Genomic DNA, 20103 nt, shown 5'->3' on the forward strand with positions numbered 1-20103 from the left:
TTCTATGAAATTTCTGTACGCATTTGGCAGTGAACGAGTTTTGTTTCTTTACAGAAAGCGCCCCTAGCGATACTTGGGACGCAGCAGTTATACCATCTATCAGAGATAAGTGGTAGCAGAGGGGACAAATCACATCACAACAATGGTCAATGTAGGCCTTCACATTTAGGTTTCCTTTTTTGGACTCTGGGATATTATAGCATCTAATGTAAAGGTAGTCCTTCCTTCTTTTATGATCCCCGCAGCTTTCCCTAAACTACCATATCACCCAGCGTGAATACAAATTGTTTATAGCCTAGACTGTACTACATTATTCCCAGACTTTACATACAGTAAATTCTGTTCGCCCATGTTATCGTGGTTCAGTCACTACTGATCTGCATTTAGGGCAGTCGCCCAGGTGGCAGATTCCCTATCTGTTGTTTTCCTAGCCTTTTCTTAAATGAGCGCAAAGAAATTAGAAAATAATTGGACATTTCCCTTGGTAAGTTATTCCAATCCCTAACTCCCCTTCCTATAAACGAATATTTGCCCCAATTTGTCCTCTTGAATTCCAACTTTATCTTCATATTGTGATCTTTCCTACTTTTAAAGACACCACCCAAACTTATTCGTCTACTGATGTCCTCCCACGCCATCTCTACTCTGACAGCTCGGAACATACAATTTAATCGAGCAGCTCGTCTCCTTTCTCCCAAATCTTCCCAGCCCAAAATTTGCAACATTTTTGTAATGCTACTCTTTTGTCGGAAATCACCCAGAACAAATCGAGCTGCTTTTCTTTGGATTTTTTCCAGTTCTTGAATCAAGTAATCCTGGTGACGGTCCCATACACTGGAACCATACTCTAGTTGGGGTCTTACCAGAGACTTATATGACCTCTCCTTTACATCCTTACTACAACCCCTAAATACCCGCATAACCATCTGCAGAGATCTGTACCCTTTATTTACCATCATATTTATGTGATTACCCGAATGAAGATCTTTCCTTATATTAATACCTAAGTATTTACAATGATCCCCAAAGGAAACTTTCACCCCATCAACGCAGTAATTAAAACTGAGAGGATTTTTCCTATTTGTGAAACTCACACCCTGACTTTTATCCCCGTTTATCATCACACCATTGCCTACGGTCCATCTCACAACATTATCGAGGTCATTTTGCAGTTGCTCACAATCTTGTAGCTTATTTATTACTCTGTACAGAATAACATCATCTGAGAAAAGCCTTATCTCTGATTCCACTTCTTTACACATATCATTGATATATATAAGAAAACATAAAGGTTCAATAATACTGCCTTGAGGAATTCCTCTCTTAATTATTACAGGGTCAGATAAAGCTTCGCCTACTCTAATTCTCTGAGTTCTTTTATAGAAATATAGCCACCCATTCAGTCAGTCTTTTTTTCTAGTCCAATTGCACTCATTTTTGCCAGTAGTCTTCCATGATCTCCCCTATCGGCGTTGATATGGACTTAGCAACAAAAATCTTTTATGAATATCTCTGTTTCATAGCCGGTGCGGTAAAATTGTATAAGACAGAAATGATCGGAAATTGAATTCTATATAACTTTAATTATGTAGTTACGTATTGATAGGACCACCAATAACATAATTTTTTGAGAATTAAATTTTAGATCTTCCCCTAAACTACCATTTCACTGAGCTTGAATAACATTATTTATAGCCTAGATTGTAGTGCCTCATTCCTCAACCTCCCATACCGATTCTCATTAAATTCGCATCAGTCATTTTCTCATGATGTCCATACATACATACCAGGTGTATGCATAAGTCTTTTCCGGTTTCACTAAGAGAACAGTGCGCGGTGTATGAATTTGACACATACGTCAGTTTGTTCGTCTGACATTAACCTTCCAACACACACAAGTTGAGTCCACCAAACACTAGCGTCTGTGTTGTATCGTTCAGTGATCATGTGTATTTAAAAGGCTGTGGAAAAGTCATCGTTTGCTGGTAGAAAAATTTGAGAACATTTGAGACAATTTTTCGACAATTTAAACGTGGTGATTTCAATGTGAAAGACAGTGCGCACTTTGGTATAGCACAAAAGTGCGAACACGAGCAACTGCAGGCGAAGCCCGGCGAAATCGTTAATGCACAATGCTATCGCCAAAAAAATGAGTAATTTAAATCACGCATTGACCGAAAGACGACCGGAATGAGCTAGAAGACATGGCAAAGTGATTTTGCTACACGACAATGCGCCGTCTCACACAGCAAAACCAATGAGCGACACCTTGAAATCGCTTGGACGAGACGTCCTCCCGCGCCCGCCGTACTTCCCCGACCTGGCCCCATCTATCACCTCTCGCAGAGCAGCAATTGAGCAATTTCGATGAAGTTACCAAATGGCTCGACGAATGGTTTGCCGCAAAAGACAAGCAGATTTTCTGGCAAGGTGTTCATAATTTACCTGAAAGATGGGCGAAGTGTGTAGAAGCCGATGACCAATATTTTGAATAAACAACAAATGGATTTCCCTTGAAAATTACGTGTTTTCTTTACCACAAAACCGGTAAAAACTTTTTCATACACCTGATATATATACAGAGACGACGTAAAATTAAAAAGTGCATTTCCTTGTTATTGTGAACACGGCCGATACATACATATCATCATATAAATTATTTCAGGTGTAGATCCCTTTTGCGGCGCTCACAAGTAACCGATCGTGAAAAATTAGCATTCAAAAGAAAGGGAATTGACATTAGCACTGACGAATTGAACTCTCACTTCATAAATACCGGAAATTTATTTAAAATATGAGTTTTTAAAAAATGTACAAAATGTGTGATTTGCAAATACTGTAGCTGTAGGAAAATACGCGCCATCATTGCTGTTCACTACACATTTTGGCCGCTGGGATGCCAGTTTTATGTCGCTATTATATGCTGCAATTATCAGTATAATAATGCACGTGCATTTGCTTCTGTTCAAGTGGATACACAGACACGTAGATTTAGACTGGCAATGAACAGCAGGGTTCTGAAGCCGGAAGCGTGCGGCCGCCGCCATCTTCCTTCACTACACTATCCCGATGCATTAATGTAAAATACTTCGTAGTAGCCGAAACGGGAATATTGGACAGGAGATAATTAAAATAATTAAAAGCACATCGAAATAATAACAATAATACTGTTTAATTAGACCTATTAGCTCTTTTATTTTACTGTTTAGAAAAGGAAACATTGGTATATAAATTTACAAATGCTTAAAAATCACCATCCGCTTAAGACCATCTATGGTCAGATCTGTTTCCGTTCAACTCTCTTACAGCATGATTCACACGTATTTTCAAGAACAGTGCTGAAATTATGTTAATAAGGCTATAAACATGCTTTTCTATTGGGTTTTGATCTAAAGCATGTGAGCTTAACCTTGAAAACAAATTTCTTTCATACAAATGAGCTGTGGCTTCACTGGGTATTTTCCCTTTCATGACTGAGCTTAAACCATTACACGTATTCTGTCTAAAATACATCTCAGTAAGTTTTCACATATGAACAACATCTTTCGTAGGAACATAGAGATTACCCCCTATTCTTCAAAGAAATTAATGGATAAGCAGTTTCTTTTTGTACGGCTGGTTACTTACAACTATCATATTGAAGGGAATTTATTGACATATTTACCACAAATCCTAAGAAATATTCAGTAATATTGTGTGATAATAAACCTAACACCTATAGATTTATGCAAACTTAGTAATCCGTTCACTCTAATTTGACAGTAATTTTGACATCCTTACAACATATCCTTAAAGAATAGAAGATATAATAGAAACTATAATTTAATTACAAATATAACCAGAACAAAAACTAAACCTATAACCAAGTGTTGCAGTAACATTATTATTATTATTATTATTATTATTATTATTATTATTATTATTATTATTATTATTATTATTATTATTATTATTATTATTATTATTATTACATCCATTTAGCTTGTGCCGGTAACATAATGGGCTGACTCGGCCGAAGCAAGGAGTCCCCCTCATGATTATGAGACTATACAGATATCTACAAATATTTACAACAGATTACCATTATTATTATTATTGGCCCACCTCTGTGGTGTAGTGGTTAGCGTGATTAGCTGCCACCCCCAGAGGTCTGGGTTCGATTCCCGGCTCTGATACAAAATCTGAAAAGTAGTACGAGGGCGGGAACGGGGTCCAATCAGCCTCGGGAGATCAACTGAGTGGAGGTGGGTTAGATTCGCCCTTCAGCTATCCTGGAAGTGGTTTTCCGTGATTTTTCCACTCCTCCAGACAAATGCCGGGATGGTACCTAACTTAAGGACATGGCCGCTTCCTTGTCTATCCCTTCCAATCTTAACCCCCCACCCATAGGGCCCCTGTTCAGCATAGCAGGGGAGGCCACCTGGGCGAGGAACTGGTCCTCCTGGTATCCCCCGACCCAAAGTCTCAACCTCCAGGATACTGCCAATGAGGCGGTAGAGGTGAGGTCCCTCGCCGAGTCCGAGGGAAAAACCAACCCTGGAGGGTAAAGACTAAGAAATGAAATATTATTATTATTATTATTATTATTAACAGACTAAGAAAGGAAAGATTATTATTATTATTATTATTATTATTATTATTATTATTATTATTATTACTACGCACAGCATCACAAGGGGGCTAACGCCAACAAATATACATCGGAAGTTATCTCTGTATCCTGCGTAATAAGGCATCTTTAATAGTAAACGGAATAGCATTCATAACTAGACAAGTGTACATGAGCACATGTGAGCCACTTACCGGAGCATTGAAACTCCTGTACCTTCGTTCTTCTTTCTTGGTGAATAGGAAAAACCACACCCAAACACTACGCAGATATTCAGCATTCTACCACACAGCAGTTTGCCGAAAATAAAAGTGAAATGTGCATAAAAACAAGATAAACCAAAACTGCACATATACAGTATGTTACAGTGGATTTGTAGTGACGTAAGATGGCGGCGGCCGCAAGTTTCCGGCTTCACTAGCACCAATGCTACGAGATACAGCGCTGCCAGTCTATTTACTGTTTGTCTGTGAGTGGATACCATAAATGTTACAAAAATCAAAGATTACATTAAGTGGTAAGTATGACTGTCTAATATTGCACTGATTTGTGTATTCCTTACTTCACCAGTAGTTCACCAGGGCGTTACTTCACCACATAATTTATGATTATGAACATGCGAGATTTCTCGCACGGGTCCCCTATTTCTTTTTAAATTCTGAGCAATGTACAGACAAAACCCTTATTTTATATATGCAGCATATATGTTGTTCTAAGGAATCTGAATAATATACCAAAGAAGTCATAAAAAACAGGATAAAACAGTAGGTATATGGAGCATAAGATGAGGTAAAAAATATTGACTGGCTGACTAAATATTAGCTTTATTGATGATTAATTGGTCAATACAGCTTAATAACTTCTTTTAAAACACATGCCAGACTCAGTGAGAGTATCATGATTATTACATAAACCTCACAGTTTGTCTGGGTAAACAACCAAAGATAAAGAATTTTAGATTTCATCCTGTTTACTGAGATCCGAAGTATTTGCAGCGGGTTTTTTTGTCTTATTTCTCTTACTTTTTGGTTTACTGTCAGATAGTAGCGATGCAACACCTTCTTCTCCTCCTTCCATGTAGCACCTATTGTAGTCACTGAAAGTTATCCCAGCTCTAGCAATTTTAATTGCCTTCATTCTTTTCATAAAAGGAAATGTATCCATCAGTAATCTTGCTTCCCTATTTATCCTGTACTTATCTTCTAAGCTGAAGAGAGGAAAGAAATATTTTTGGAATATGTTTGGTTGAACATCGGCAAGTTTAATTAGCTTTTCCAAATTTATTGCATTGGTTACGGCATTATGAGTACCTGAAAAACTATCCTTACCCAGTTTATCCTGCACAAGTCCTTTCAGTTTGTAATTCTTGCCCATTTCCTTTCTTCCAGGAAATACATATCTGAACAGAGGAACTGTATCTATTACACCAGCACAAACGTTCCTAAATTCTTCCATCAATGAAAGTGCTGACAAGTCACGGAACAGTAAGTTACAGTCTTTGTGTCTCTCATGAATGACCAATACAACCCTATTATTAGCACTTTGGAGGAACTTCAAGAAGTCTTTCCAAGCATCTATCATCGACACAGCTTCAGCTCGTTCTCCAGTTCGTTTTGAAACCACTATCTCAATTCTTTGACCAAAAAGGCACACGTATCTTGAAAAGCTGTTCTCCGAAAAATAGGCCCCGATGTGATATAGTACTGGGTATATGGTGAGTGTAGTTCCCAAGTCGAAGTACACCTTTGTACATCCAGAAACGTCATAACTTCCGGTAGGATTCTCATTATTTCGAAGGCTGTCCATGGCTGCCATATTCTTAGCTGCAACTGATTAGAGATAATTATTAAGAATAATGACCGTAGCGACACAGAAGGTGTATCATAACTGTATCGACAAAAAAGGAAGAAACTGGGATGCCCTTCGTGTTATGTTAAGAAATGGTGCAATCGGATTAACGGAGAAAGTTTTTCTTTCCGAGAAAGTGGGGTTAGTAGTGGTTTCTCAGGGGTTCTGCTACCGCCACCACCACCACAGGCCCCCGGGAGAGGCCTCCACAGCATGGAATGTGCTAAGAGTACATGCTTAACCTCACATGACCTCACTAGGGCGGCTGGCTAAGAACACGCTCTTGACCTCACATGACCTTATGCTGGTTACGTGTTCAGGCTTAACCTTACAGAACCCAGGTTCGATCCCAGGCTTAAGGGCGTTAACTTTACAGACCCAAGTTCGATGTCAAAGAGTGCAAGCTTACCCTAGCAGCCAACGTGATTATAGCTAAGAGGGAAAGCTTAACCTAAAAGGAATGATGTCTCTAATCTCGCAGATTCAGGGTTCGACACCAGACTTAAGGGCCTTAACCGTAGAGACCCTAGTTCGAAGCCTAAGAGTACAAGCTTTAACTTAAGGAACTCAAAGTTCAACACACGGGATAATCGCATAAGAGTGGAAGCTTAACCTAACAGACTTCAAGTTCGATACCCGGATTAACTGCAGTCCTAACGTTACGCTGACCACGCGTTTACCTAACTTAACCCCCCAGGACTTGGAGCTGAACTTGGAAAAAGTTGGCGGCTATAGGGCTTAATACGTATGCTTTATTCATAGGAGCGTAACATAATCAGAGAAGACTGAAGCAGGGGCTAATGCGCAAGATGGCAACTATACAAGGGTTCTTATGGGACTAACTTCGAGCAATTGCAGCTACACCCCATACCAAGGTGTCAGTAGACGCAGGAGGCTGGATTTTATCAGAAATGTATCAACTTATTGCCCATATGAACCTTAACGGCAAGGCTATAAACCATAGAGTTCACCATCAAAAATATTTTCTTACCGTTTTCCCATCATCAGATCATCAATATAAAGATGTCATTCGAAATATCAACCCTTAATTCGAAATTTCTATCGAAACAGATTGGCCATTTGTTCATAAACTTCACGGCTATCAGCCTTCAAATTTCCAAAATATTAGCTTCTAAAAAATTGCCTGAACACGCAGCCAGCGTAAGGTCATGTGAGGTTAATAGCGTGCTCTTAGCCAACCGCCCTAGTGAGGTCATGTGAGGTTAAGCATGTACTCTTAGCACATTCCATGCGGTGGAGGCCGCTCCTGGGGTACCTGTGGTGGTAGCAGAACTACTGAGGTTACTTTGATATTACCGGGCGCGCGAGTCAAATTGACGAACTTGCCGTATTTGCTATTCCAGAGAGTCAGCCGCTGTCTGTTGCTTGCGTCAGAGGAAGAAATGGAAGGGAAGACGGATGTGGGAGACAGAGGTAATGTGCGATACACCACGCATAATGAACAACATTCCAAAGTGCATCACTACACCGCCATGAACTGTGCATCGAAGAAGGAGGTGGCATATTGAACATTTACTGTGATCAAACCGTTAGCGTATTATTTCCTTCGTTCAATATTTCATTCCATTTACTCTATTGTGAGTGAAGGAATACACAATCGTGGGGCGGCAACGTTGCATCGTCAACCAAGTTAAATAATGAGGTTAAGGCCACGGCCGCTTCCTTCCCACTCCTAGCCCTTCCCTCTCCCATCGTCGACATAAGACCTATCTGTGTCGGTGCGACGTACAACAACTTGCAAAAAAAGAAAGAGGAACGTTATTGCGACCAACAGACAAGAGGAAAAACGATCTGGTGCATTCATCGACTGACAAGTGTGTCGTAATTACAGTGCGTTCTTGTACCACAGTCTAATATATACAGTTACGAAGCTCTAATAAGAGGAAGGTTCATCCACTTGACAGCTGGAGCGACACTAGCTCCTCTAGCGACGAGGTAGAGGCAACTTGCTAGCAGATAACAGGGAACAAATTACCACTACAGACTAAAATGTTCATAACTTCTGAACCATTCATGCAAATAATGTCCTGACAAGGTTATTGTAATCCTTATGAAATAGTAGATGAGGACGAACAATTTATTTCGAAGAGAAGTTCGAGGATAATATCGAAATATTTATTTAATATTAAGGAGTTATTTTATTACCGCGGACTATAACATAAAATCGCTTCTAGAGGGCAACCGGTTCGAAATAGGTATATACCATCCCGGACTTTTTTGTAGAGGTTTTTATGCTCTACAATTCGTACGCTTACACTTGGGGTATATCGTTGACGGTTTAGGCAGCGTAAGTCAAGAAAGCAAGCGACCCACCATGATAGAGCGCTGGCCTTCTTAGCCCAACTTGACAGGTTCGATGTCGGTCGGTCACTGCTTTCTTGGCTTACGCTGCCTAAACCGTCAACGATAGACCCCAAGTGTAAGCGTACGAATTGTAGAGCATAGAAACCTCTACAAAGAACTCCGCGATGGTATATACCTATTTCGAACCGGTTGGCCTCTAGAAGCGATTTTATGTTATAGTCCGCGGAAAAGAAAAATTACTCCTTAAGATTAAATAAATATTTCGATATTATCCTCGAACTCCTCATCGAAATAAATTGTTGGACCTCTTCCACTATTTCATAAGGATTACAATAACCTTGTCAGGACATTATTTTTGAACCGTGAGTTTTATCTGCCCCCGGCTTAACGAACTTGATATATGCGCGGCGCTCCTAGTGAGCTCATTGAAATTTACTGTAATTAATTGTGCGTGTTTTTGTCTTTCTTGGCCATTGATATGTTGTAATAAATGTGTTCTCTCCCTGTTCCTCACTTATGGCTCCTTGGGCAAGGAATTCGTTCCATCCTGGGGCGTCTCTCCGGTTCTTGCATTTCCTTTGGTTTCTCGATCTTCTGTCATGCCCCTCGCGTGCGCTTATCTCCTCAGGGCTTCTCCGAGAGAGGGGGCGTGCTGACGTTGGTCTTGAGTCCTTCCCCCTCCCAGCGAGCCTGGCGGTGGACAGACTCACTCGCCTGCTGCTCTTGGTGCAGAGCACTTCTCTTACATTGAACCAAGGACCGTGAGGGGGCATGGGAGGTAAGATCTTCAGGTTTTCTAAATGTTGGTAGGATGATGGGAGGAACTAGGATACGGATATGTAAATCCATGTATCTGGCGACTTTAGGTTGTAAACTAATAACTGAAGGCTTGGTGCCGAGGTATTATTGAGAAATTAACTTGAAGTGTTATAGCCCTTAAATTCTATATTTCTTGTATCATAAGCTATTGGTGGCCACTGGAGCCTACGTTATCGATGTTTTGGTTTGTGATCAAAGTGGGAGCTAGAGAATGAGCTCACGGAAATGAGATGAAGGTGCCAGAATGTTCTGGGCGTTTAGTTCGAGAAGCGATGTCTTATGTCTGCAATAGTACCCGAATGGGATGTTAATTTTATGTTCACTTTCAGAGGATTTTTCTTAACACGAGGTAGCTGGTGAATATATACATAGCAGCCTAGTAGTGATATGTTCTAAATTTATATGGTACCAAGTCGAATAGTTTATGTTCATGTTAGACCTCTTGTAAGAGGAGATGATTACCTTTCTGTTTTACTTAAGATGAATGACAGAAACGGGTCAAAACCCTCCTTTTAACCATGTTAGTTCCCAAGCGCTTCCGAATATGTTTGTTCTTAATTATGTGTAAAATAAATGTTCTAGTCAAGCTGTTTGAAACTTGTCTTGACATTGTACCTCTGGGTTGGTCCTTACGTTCATTAATCCAGATCCCCGGCCCACTCTCCTTTGGGTCGTCCTGCCGGTAGAGTCACGGCACAATTTTCATGAATGGTTTAGAAGTTATGACCATTTTAGATTGTAGTGGTAATTCGTTCGATGTTGTCGCCGCTTGGAGCGCTGTAGTCGCCTCGGATGGAAAATATCATCAGAGCTTCACGGCTGTATATATTAGACTGTGCTTGTACTGTGTGTGCATTTACGGCTGTTTAATAAACGAACTATTGATATTGCATGTAAGAGACAAGAACAATCCTGTACAAGTCGAACGAGGAAACTTGTGCAAACGCGCCGTGCATTATCTCTGTCTCCACCATACACTCCACTTCCCCTTCTCTTCCCTGAAGCACAGCAGCGGCTTATACTCTGGCATAGCAAATAGGGCGAGTTCGTCAATTTGAATCGCCGGCTCGCCAATCCGAATACACCACCGCTCTTAACATAACACGACGAGCATCCCTGATTTTTTTGTCCGTATAATAATCATACATATAACTCAAGACAGAAAGCTAAAAGGAAGACTAAATAACCACTGACGAGTTACATTATTATGATCAGCTCAACATTTGATATCGGCAGTGCGTAACTCATCAAGTACGTCTAGTGTCATAAATTGGCGTAGATGATATAGCCTATATGGTGTGCGATAAGCTGTCTACATATATTACTCGCTACTGGCATTGGTCAAAATTGTGATTTATCCGAGTTGCAAAAAAATGGTATTCTAAGGCAAATAATAAGTACATGCCGAGTTTTGACTCTAAGTCAATCTCAGTATACGGTTTATCTTGATGCTACCAATCAGTAAGGGTGGGGAATGAGTCAGCATCTACCATTAAATGGCTACCGCAGTGCGAGATTGATGATTTACAGCTGCACGCCCTAGGCGATGAAACTACTACAGGGTATATCCTTGAAGTCGACTTACATTAATCTAAAGACTTACACACTTCTCATAATGCCCTGAAAATATGAAGTCTCCGTATATCACATCAACAACAGACATGCTAATCGCCAATTTATATGACAAATTCAAGTACGTCATTCATTATCGGAATTTAAAACAATGTTTGCAGCAAGGTTTGAAGTTAACAAAAATACATCGCGCACTAGAATTTCATCAGTCACCGTGGCTCTGCCATATATCGATATCAACAACGATTTACGAACAAATGCAATTAACGATTTTGAGAAAGTTTTTTATAAGCTCATGAATAACAGTGTGTTTGGTAAGACAATGGAAAATGTGACATTGATTACCAACTGGGAAAATATTCGGAAGAAATATGGTGCTAACAATTTAAAAGTAAACCTAATTTTCTTAGCTGTAATATACATGAAAATTTAGTCATTATACAGATGAATCGTGTTAAAGTCAAGTACAACAAACCTACCTACGCTGGCTTTGCTGTACTTGAGTTAGCTAAAACACTGATGTATGAAATTGCTGCAAGTGTAATGGACTAGTGTAACTTGGAAACAATTGCCTAAACCCATGGGTAAATAATGAAAATATCGACAGATTATAATTATTATGATTTGTGAGGTGTGGCTATGAAGTTGTTTACGTCTATTAGTATTATTAATATTATTATTTACGTAGTTATGCACGGATTTTATGTTGTATGAATCGTGGTCATATCATTTATTATTTGTGTCTTGTGTAACGAAACATGTGTGGTTATGTCACGACATGTCTGCTGTACTATTTTAATATGACTCCCTTTAATGTAAGAACACGTAATTAATAGTATATAATTTATTATTACCTGTAAATATGATGTATAAATCCAATGTAATGTTGTGCAACACAGGGTAATAGTCCAGAACAAAGCATCTTTGTCACTAGAGTTGTAGAGAAAATTCCAATCACTTGAACATAGGCTACTGGAGAATCGAAAAGATTCTAGAAAAACATGTTGGGTTATACTTTTCTAGAAGCCTGGCCAGGCAATGGTATATAAAGAGGCAGTCTTGAGAGTTGGAATTAAGTTCTTAGCGAGACTTATACTGTAGTAGAAGTCCTTAGCCGAGTGTGTGAACTCATGTTGTGATTTTGTTGTGTTAGTAATCGGTTGACATGCTAATGCAGCAGTTAAATGTTTGTCAAGATGGCGGTTTATTAACGTGTGTGTCATATATCCTACGATTAAGCAGTTATCAGATATCCCCTTTATCCTTTTTCTATAAACTATACTTTATTATTCCGTCCCATACTATGTGAACAGATCTTCAAAATATACAGCTTTTTATTATAAAGGAGATTACACACAGAAACAAAACACACTAGCTCCTCCCAAAGAGGTCCAAGAAGTACAATTAAAGTTCTGTGATTCACGCTGGTGCTGCCACAGTGTGTATAATGTGAATATAATTTGTAAATAAAATAGGGTAGATCATGGGAAATTACTGGCAAAAATGAGTGCAATTGGACTTGACAAAAGAGTGACTGAATGGGTGGCTCTGTTTCTAGAAAATAGAACTCAGAGAATTAGAGTAGGTGAGGCTTTATCTGTCCCTGTAAAAATTGAGAGGGGAATTCCTCAAGGCAGTGTTATTGGACCTTTATGTTTTCTTATATATATATATATATATATATCAATGATATGTGTAAAGAAGTGGAATCAGAGATAAGGCTTTTCTCAGATGATGTTATTCTGTACAGAGTAATAAATAAGTTACACGATTGTGAGCAACTGCAAAATGACCTCGATAATGTTGTGAGATTGACCGTAGGCAATGGTATGATGATAAACGGGGATAAAAGTCAGGGTGTGAGTTTCACAAATAGGAAAAGTCCTCTCAGTTTTAATTACTGCGTTGATGGGGTGAAAGTTTCCTTTGGGGATCATTGTAAATATTTAGGTATTAATATAAGGAAAGATCTTCATTGGGGTAATCACATAAATATGATGGTAAATAAAGGGTACAGATCTCTGCAGATGGTTACGAGAGTATTTAGGGGTTGAAGTAAGGATGTAAAGGAGAGAACATATCTGTCTCTGGTGAGACCCCAACTAGAGTATGGTTCCAGTGTATGGGACCCTTACCAAGATTACTTGATTGTATTGCATTATGCCCTTGTAAACCACAAATAAATAGATTAAAAGGTATTAAAAAGAATGTAGTTCAGAATGAGCTAAGTGTATACATAGACTAATAATCCACACATTTTACGTAAGCAAACGGCTGTTATAAGAAGTAAGAAGCATCAGTTGTACACTCATCTAATTAATAAAGTAGCACTTAAGAATTAAGATTGTAAACGGTTTGTCGTCCCAAATTCTACCAAAACTCTAGCCTGGGGACATAGTAGTACTGATAGGTACTATTTCTCAAAAGGCAGTTGCTCTTTTTGTGTGTGTCTGAATAATCTTTATAAATATTAAGGTAGAGCTATGTACTTTGTAGTAAACGCTAATTTTAAGCTGTATTACAGACGACTGTGTATCTTAGTTTGTAATACGTAATTTTGTAAATATACTATATACATTGTATAAAAGATCCGTGAAGATAGTAAGTTAGCGCTACTCCATACGATGTAGTAAACTCTTTTTAAAGCTGTATCTCAGTTCTGATAATATACCGGTATAGTATTATAAATTAAAAACATTATTGATTTATTTCTTTGTTCCAATAAGTCTCTCCCCTTAATCATCACTTACCTCAATCTACTTTCTTTTTCATCAACGAACATATGTACAGCTATCCGAAAACATTTTCTGCACTGTGCTACAGGTGAGTATTATTCCATGCAGACGTTTTAAAAGATTAGCCTGGCGTCAAATCCGTGCCTGTTGCGTTAAGCTAGCACTCGTTCCCATAATCACGTTGGCAGTTAGGTTAAGCTAACGCCCTTATAAGGTTAAGCCAATGATCGAATCCAGGGCCTGTGAGGTTAAACTTGGAGTAGAATCCGTGCCTGTTAGGTTAAGCTTGCACTCAGAAGAAGGAGGAGGTAGTCGTACGCTACTAAGCCTATGAGGAGGAGAAAGTCTAAGTCTGAGAGGAGGCGGAGAGGGAGGAAGAAGAAGAGAAGGAATAAATCTGCAGTCGCTCAGCTTCGAGCCTCAACGATGCTTCGCAAATTTTACGTCATATGAATAAAGCATATGTATTACGCCTTACATCATCTCCCTAGTCCCATGTGTAGCCGCCATTTTGTTTCAAATTTAGCTTCCACCAATCTCAGCATCAAAGCCCCCCCAACCTAAAGCTACCCTGGACCATGTCTCATCTTGTCTAGTTAGGCTAAACCTAGGATCGAACCTGAGTCTCTAACTCCCTTGTAAGGTTAAGCCTGGCGTCAAATGCGTGCCTGTTAGGTTAAGCTAGCACTCTTGTCCATAATCACGCTAGCAGTTAGGAACGCCGGCATTCTTGGACATCAAACTTGAGTCTGTAACGCTCTTGTAAGGTTAAGCCTAGAATCGAAATCCAGGGTCTGTAAGGTTAAGCATGGAGTCAAATCCGCGCCTGTTAGGTTAAGCTTGCACTCTTGACCATAATCACGTTGGCAGTTGGGTTCAGCTTGTACTTTTTGGCATCGAACCTGGGTCTGTAAGGTTAACGCCCTTAAGCCTGAGGTCGAACCTCGGGTCTGTGAGGTTAAGCCTGGACACGTAGGCAGCGTAATATCATGTGAGGTTAAGAGCGCTCTCTTAGTCAGCACATTCCATGAGGTGGTGGCCTCATCCAGGGGGCCGGAGGTGGAGGTGGCCGCCGAACCCCCTAGAAGTATACTGACTACCATGAAACATTGCACTTATAGCAGTGTCAGCGTGTTCTATTCAGTGAGCACTCTAGAAATAGATAATAGTAAAATGACTTGTCAAGAATCTATTCCTTTAACTAGCTCTGTATATTTGCGCACGTAGCGATAATTTTGACTTCAACACTCGGTTTCTCTCCGGAACCAGGGAAAGGGTTCAATTTCTTGACTGGGGCGTGGCGCTGCTGGATATATTGAAGGTGCGTACCAGGTTGCCCTTTCTTCAAAAAAGCTATCAAAGCTCATCATACAGCCAGCAAACACCTCCGACAACCGCAACCAACAAGCCTGCATATTCCCCCACTCCTGGATCTCAATATAAATCCCACTCCTGAGTATAACCAAAGTCGCATATCACCACCCAGCCCCACCACACAACTTCTCAGAAATCTACTCTTCCTACTAGAAAATACCACATCCAGCCCCCTCCCCATCCAGTAATACTGCATGCCCCAACACTTCACGTTGCATCCCACACTACCACCACCTCCCGAAGCACCGACAAATTCCCTTACCCGGTGTCTCAAATTAAAGCCACCACCACATTTGAATCGCTCCATTTCCGTCTCTCCTTACCCTTCGAAATACTGGAACTATTTACCAAAATTATAGCAACAGTCTACGCCCTAAGGGCTCCATGTCAAGTTGAGATAAAGGACACAATGAGGTCGAGGATCTCAATTAAATCCACAGCGACATACACGAGTTACATCAGAGGTGCTCAGCTGGGCGCCCGTGCGGTCGGGCTGGCGTGACGTAAATGCGGACAGCTTACGTAGCAAGCATAGGTCACAGTGAAGCGAGAGAGCGAACGCACTTTGCAGGAAGAGAACGGTGATGTTCGATTGTCATTACGAAGCTCTCCTCCAGTATTCAGCAAAATGCTGAATGGGGTACAACATTAATGAATAAACCGCCATAATCGCAAGAAAACCGACACTTTCAAGATATTCCTGTTTGATTTATACTGTGCTCGATGTAAACAGCCAGTTTTATTTTCTTATATTTATACATTCAAAGAGCCAACGGACGTAGCCGTGTTGAAACACCGGATCCCGTGGAATCTCTGAAGTTAAGCAACATTGGGCGTGGTCAAGATTTGGATGGGTTGCCACGCGCTGTTGGTGGGGGGTAAGGGAATGGAGGAGCGGAAAGGAGTTAGCCACCCTACCGTACGTAAACTCCAGCTCAGGCATACCTCTGCGGAGGTTCGGACCTGCCTGCCCCTTTGAGAAGCTGTGCTTTTGCATTGTTGTTGTGACCTGCTAGCATCGAGGGGACGCTCGTTTGGAGGACGGATTCTAACTGTTGATATGTGCGCGGTCCGCATTAGTACGACTGAATTATCCCTTTCGTGGTTCCATTTTCTGATTCCTTCGTGTTCCACGTCACATTATTTTTCTGAAACGAGTTTGTATTTTTATGTGTACTGTCACCGTGTTACACGAAACTTACTATGTCATTGAACGGGATAATACTTAATGTTCTATTTTTCTGCAGTTATGTAAGTAACTTTTAATGCAGCTTCACGTTGATCTTTTTTTTCTTTTTTTGCTTTCATTTTAATATTGTGTGTGTTTATAATACACCCCATTTTCTTTTGATCCATTCTTTTATTCATGGGGGTTACGGATTCTTGCCTTTCTGTCCTTTCGCTCCCCTTTTGTCTACGCACGGGTCTAGATCTGAACTGTTTTAGTTCGTTCCAGTCCAACCACGGCAATTTATGAAGAGAGGTAAGTGAGGAGGTAAGTATCTGCGCGTATATTGTGTTGATGTGTTATGGTAGCAGAGTAGGGGGTGGTAGTGTACTCAAATACGTCAGCCTCGTGTCGGTAGATTTAGGCCTACTGGCACGTAAAAGACCTGCGGGACTAAATTCCGGCACCTCAGCGCCTCGGAAAGTCGTAAAAGTAGTTGTTGGGACGTAAAATCAATAATATTAAGAACAAAAGTTGACCAAGGGAGGTCGGATAGGATACATGAAAGTGAGGAGCCTGCCACAAGTAAGTGGAAGCAATGCCAGGACACAGCTGAGGGACCCGTGGACGCCAACCCACGCTCCCAAGTTAAGAACTCCTTTTATTAGCCTCTTACGACAGGCAGGGGTTACCGTCGTGGGTGTTATTCTACCACCCCCAACCAAAGGAAGACCTTCCCTATCCCATCGTCGCCATAAGACCAATCTGTGTTGATGCGACATAAAGAAAAATGAAAAAATGGAAAACCTTGTAATTAGTAATACGTGTTTTATGAAAAGTGTACAGCAAAATACGCCAAGACATAAATAACAGTAGTCTGCCAAACCACGGCCAACTCGAACTTCTGGCCTGCTACACGACAGTTCCATAGTGATGACGTCAGCCGTTTAGTGCATTGTATGGAGGTACGAGTCTTGTTTTCGTGGTGGTTTGGTAGCACGTTATTGTTATTTCAACGGTATTAGAGGTGTTCGTTCGTGTTTCCAAGTGATAACTCTACGAAAACGCATCATTAAAAGATGTATTTTCAGCAATAGTATGTGTTAAATACTATAGCCTTGTAATTTCAGCAGCCTGGTGTTAGGAAGTATTGCTAGGTTATGTGAACTCACTGAGCTATTACGCACTGTCTAAAGTACTCTAAAGTTTGTTATTTAATTTTGATTATTATTTTAATGTGTTAGTGCAGTGTATGCTCCTTTTTGCAAAATGGGACGAACGTGTAGTGTGCCTGACTGTACATCCAATTATCGTTCAAATAAGGCGGCTGTGAGCTTGCATCCGGGAGATAGTGGGTTCGAATTCCACTGTCAGCAGCCCTAAAGATGGTTTTCCGTGATTTCCCATTTTCACATGAGCAAATGCTGGGGCTGTACCTTAATTAAGGCCACGGCCGCTTCCTTCCAGGTCCTAGGCCTTTCCCGTCCTATCGTCGCCATAAGACCTACCTGTGTCGGTGCGACGTGAAGCCACTAGCACAAAAAAGGCGTTCAAATAAGGACGTAGCTATCTCAACATTGGCGTTTGCTAGCGATAAGGAGAAGCGAGCTAAATGGATTCATGCTATACACCAAGCTAATTTTGATACCAGTAAATATGCCTCTGCCTGTATTAAACATCTTTCCGAAAATGACATAATTCGAGTTGACTGCAAAAAGACCAGACGGTTTCGTTTGAACTGTGCTTAGGGTAAAGCCAAAAGTAACTAACGATACTGTGACAACTGTATTTCCTGGGCAGCCGTCATATATGTCTCAACCAACACCTGCCAAAATAAAATCGCCAGAAGAAATGAGAGAGGATACTTTGCAGAATGACGGAACTAACCTTCAAGACTATGGGCTCAAATAAGTGTAATATAATGGCATTTTAGATATAGCAACTGTTTGCCTAGTGACCGTCATACTACTTTTCAAATTGTGGAAAGTTACACATTAACTCAGACCTTGATATCTGATTCAAAGATGCATTTTTATACAGTGGAAATCGTAGGGACGTTTCTTTCAATGTTTTGATAATGAAAGTTTAAAAACCTGTGCCAAGTGTGGGTATATGCTGCTGAGTTAATGAGTGTTGTGACCAAGATCTGTCATATTTTGGGAAATATATCTTTTTAACAGTTATTCATAAATACTGTGTTTCGTAAAGTTCTTATGAACTTTCCACATAGTCAACATCGACCTGTCCTTCTGGAAACTGGAATGCAGATTCCTATTATAAGATCTTCTCCACTCCCTCGTTGGAACTTTAGTAAAGCTAGCATGGAGAGCTATTCATCTGATTTTGACAGTACCATACGATGGATTCCTACTGAGGTTAGTAACTACTCTAGGTTTATGAAAGCTACTCTAACATGCGCTAAAAGACATATTCCCCGCGGAGTGAGAAAGGACTTTATACCAGGGTGGGATGAGGCTTGTGAAGTACTTTATAAAGATTTCCAGAGGAGTGGTGAAAAAGATGTAGCTGACGAGCTCCTTCATAAACTAGATGAAGCTAGACGAAGCAGATGGAAGGAAACCATGGATACACTGGACTTCAGACACTCAAGTCGAAAAGCTTGGAGCCTTTTGAAGAAGCTAGGAAGAATACCTCACAGTCCCCAGCTGAAACCAGAGGCTTCACCTAATCATATTGCCAGTCGCATTGCCAGTTTGTCCAAAACCAAGCCAGACAAATTACACAAAAGGTTTATTAAAAATGAACTGTCTCATTTGAGAAAACAGTACGCTACTTCTACCAACATTTCTGCTCCTTTTACTGAGCAAGAACTTTTGCTTGTCCTAAATGAATTGAAAAATGGAAAATCCCCGGGTTTTGATGGTATATACCCAGAATTTTTGAAGCACTGTGGAAAAAACGTAAGGAACTGGCTAGTGCAGTTTTTCTCAAACATACTCCGAACAAGTCAACTCCCTTCAGAGTTTAAACGAACTAAGATACTAGCTATCTTAAAACCTGGTAAACCTACGGATTCTGTCGAAAGCTACAGACCAATTGCCTTAATGAGTGCCTGCTTTAAGCTCTTGGAACGGCTTATCTACAATAGAATAAGCCCTCTAATGTTTAGAATCATTCCAATCGAACAAGCTGGTTTTAGACCTCAACGTAGTTGTGAAGATCAGGTGCTTGCTCTGACAACACATATTGAGACAGGTTTTGAAAAGCAATTAAAGAGTGGAGCAGTGTTTATTGATCTAACAGTTGCATATGATACAGTGTGGAGAGAAGGTATTGTGTGCAAGTTCTTTAAACTGACAAAGTGTGGTCAAATGTAGCGTCTGATTAACAATATGCTCTCAAATAGAATTATCCAGGTAGTCATGCATACAAATCACAGCAAAATAAAGGTACTTAACAATGGTCTACCTCAAGGATCTATTCTCTCTCCATTACTGTTTAACCTGTATATTGCAGACATACCTGTCACGAGCTCTCGTCAATTTGCTTATGCCGACGATCTGGCAATAATTAGTCAGCATGTGGATGCTAATGTGATAGAGAGAACTTTAAATACAGACCTGGATGTTCTGTGCACATACTTCAAAACGTGGTGCTTGAAACCAAGCCCTAATCAAATGGAAACCAGCTTC

The 20103-nt window shown here is 40.3% G+C and overlaps 1 protein-coding gene across 1 annotated transcript in view; it reads right to left on the reverse strand.

Moving 5' to 3' along the window:
• LOC136885444 (uncharacterized) overlaps positions 1–20103 on the reverse strand; it is a 177698-nt gene that overhangs the window by 64591 nt on the left and 93004 nt on the right. The window lies entirely within an intron of this gene.

This window comes from Anabrus simplex, chromosome 14 (assembly GCF_040414725.1).
Source record: "Anabrus simplex isolate iqAnaSimp1 chromosome 14, ASM4041472v1, whole genome shotgun sequence".
NCBI lineage: Eukaryota > Metazoa > Arthropoda > Insecta > Orthoptera > Tettigoniidae > Anabrus > Anabrus simplex.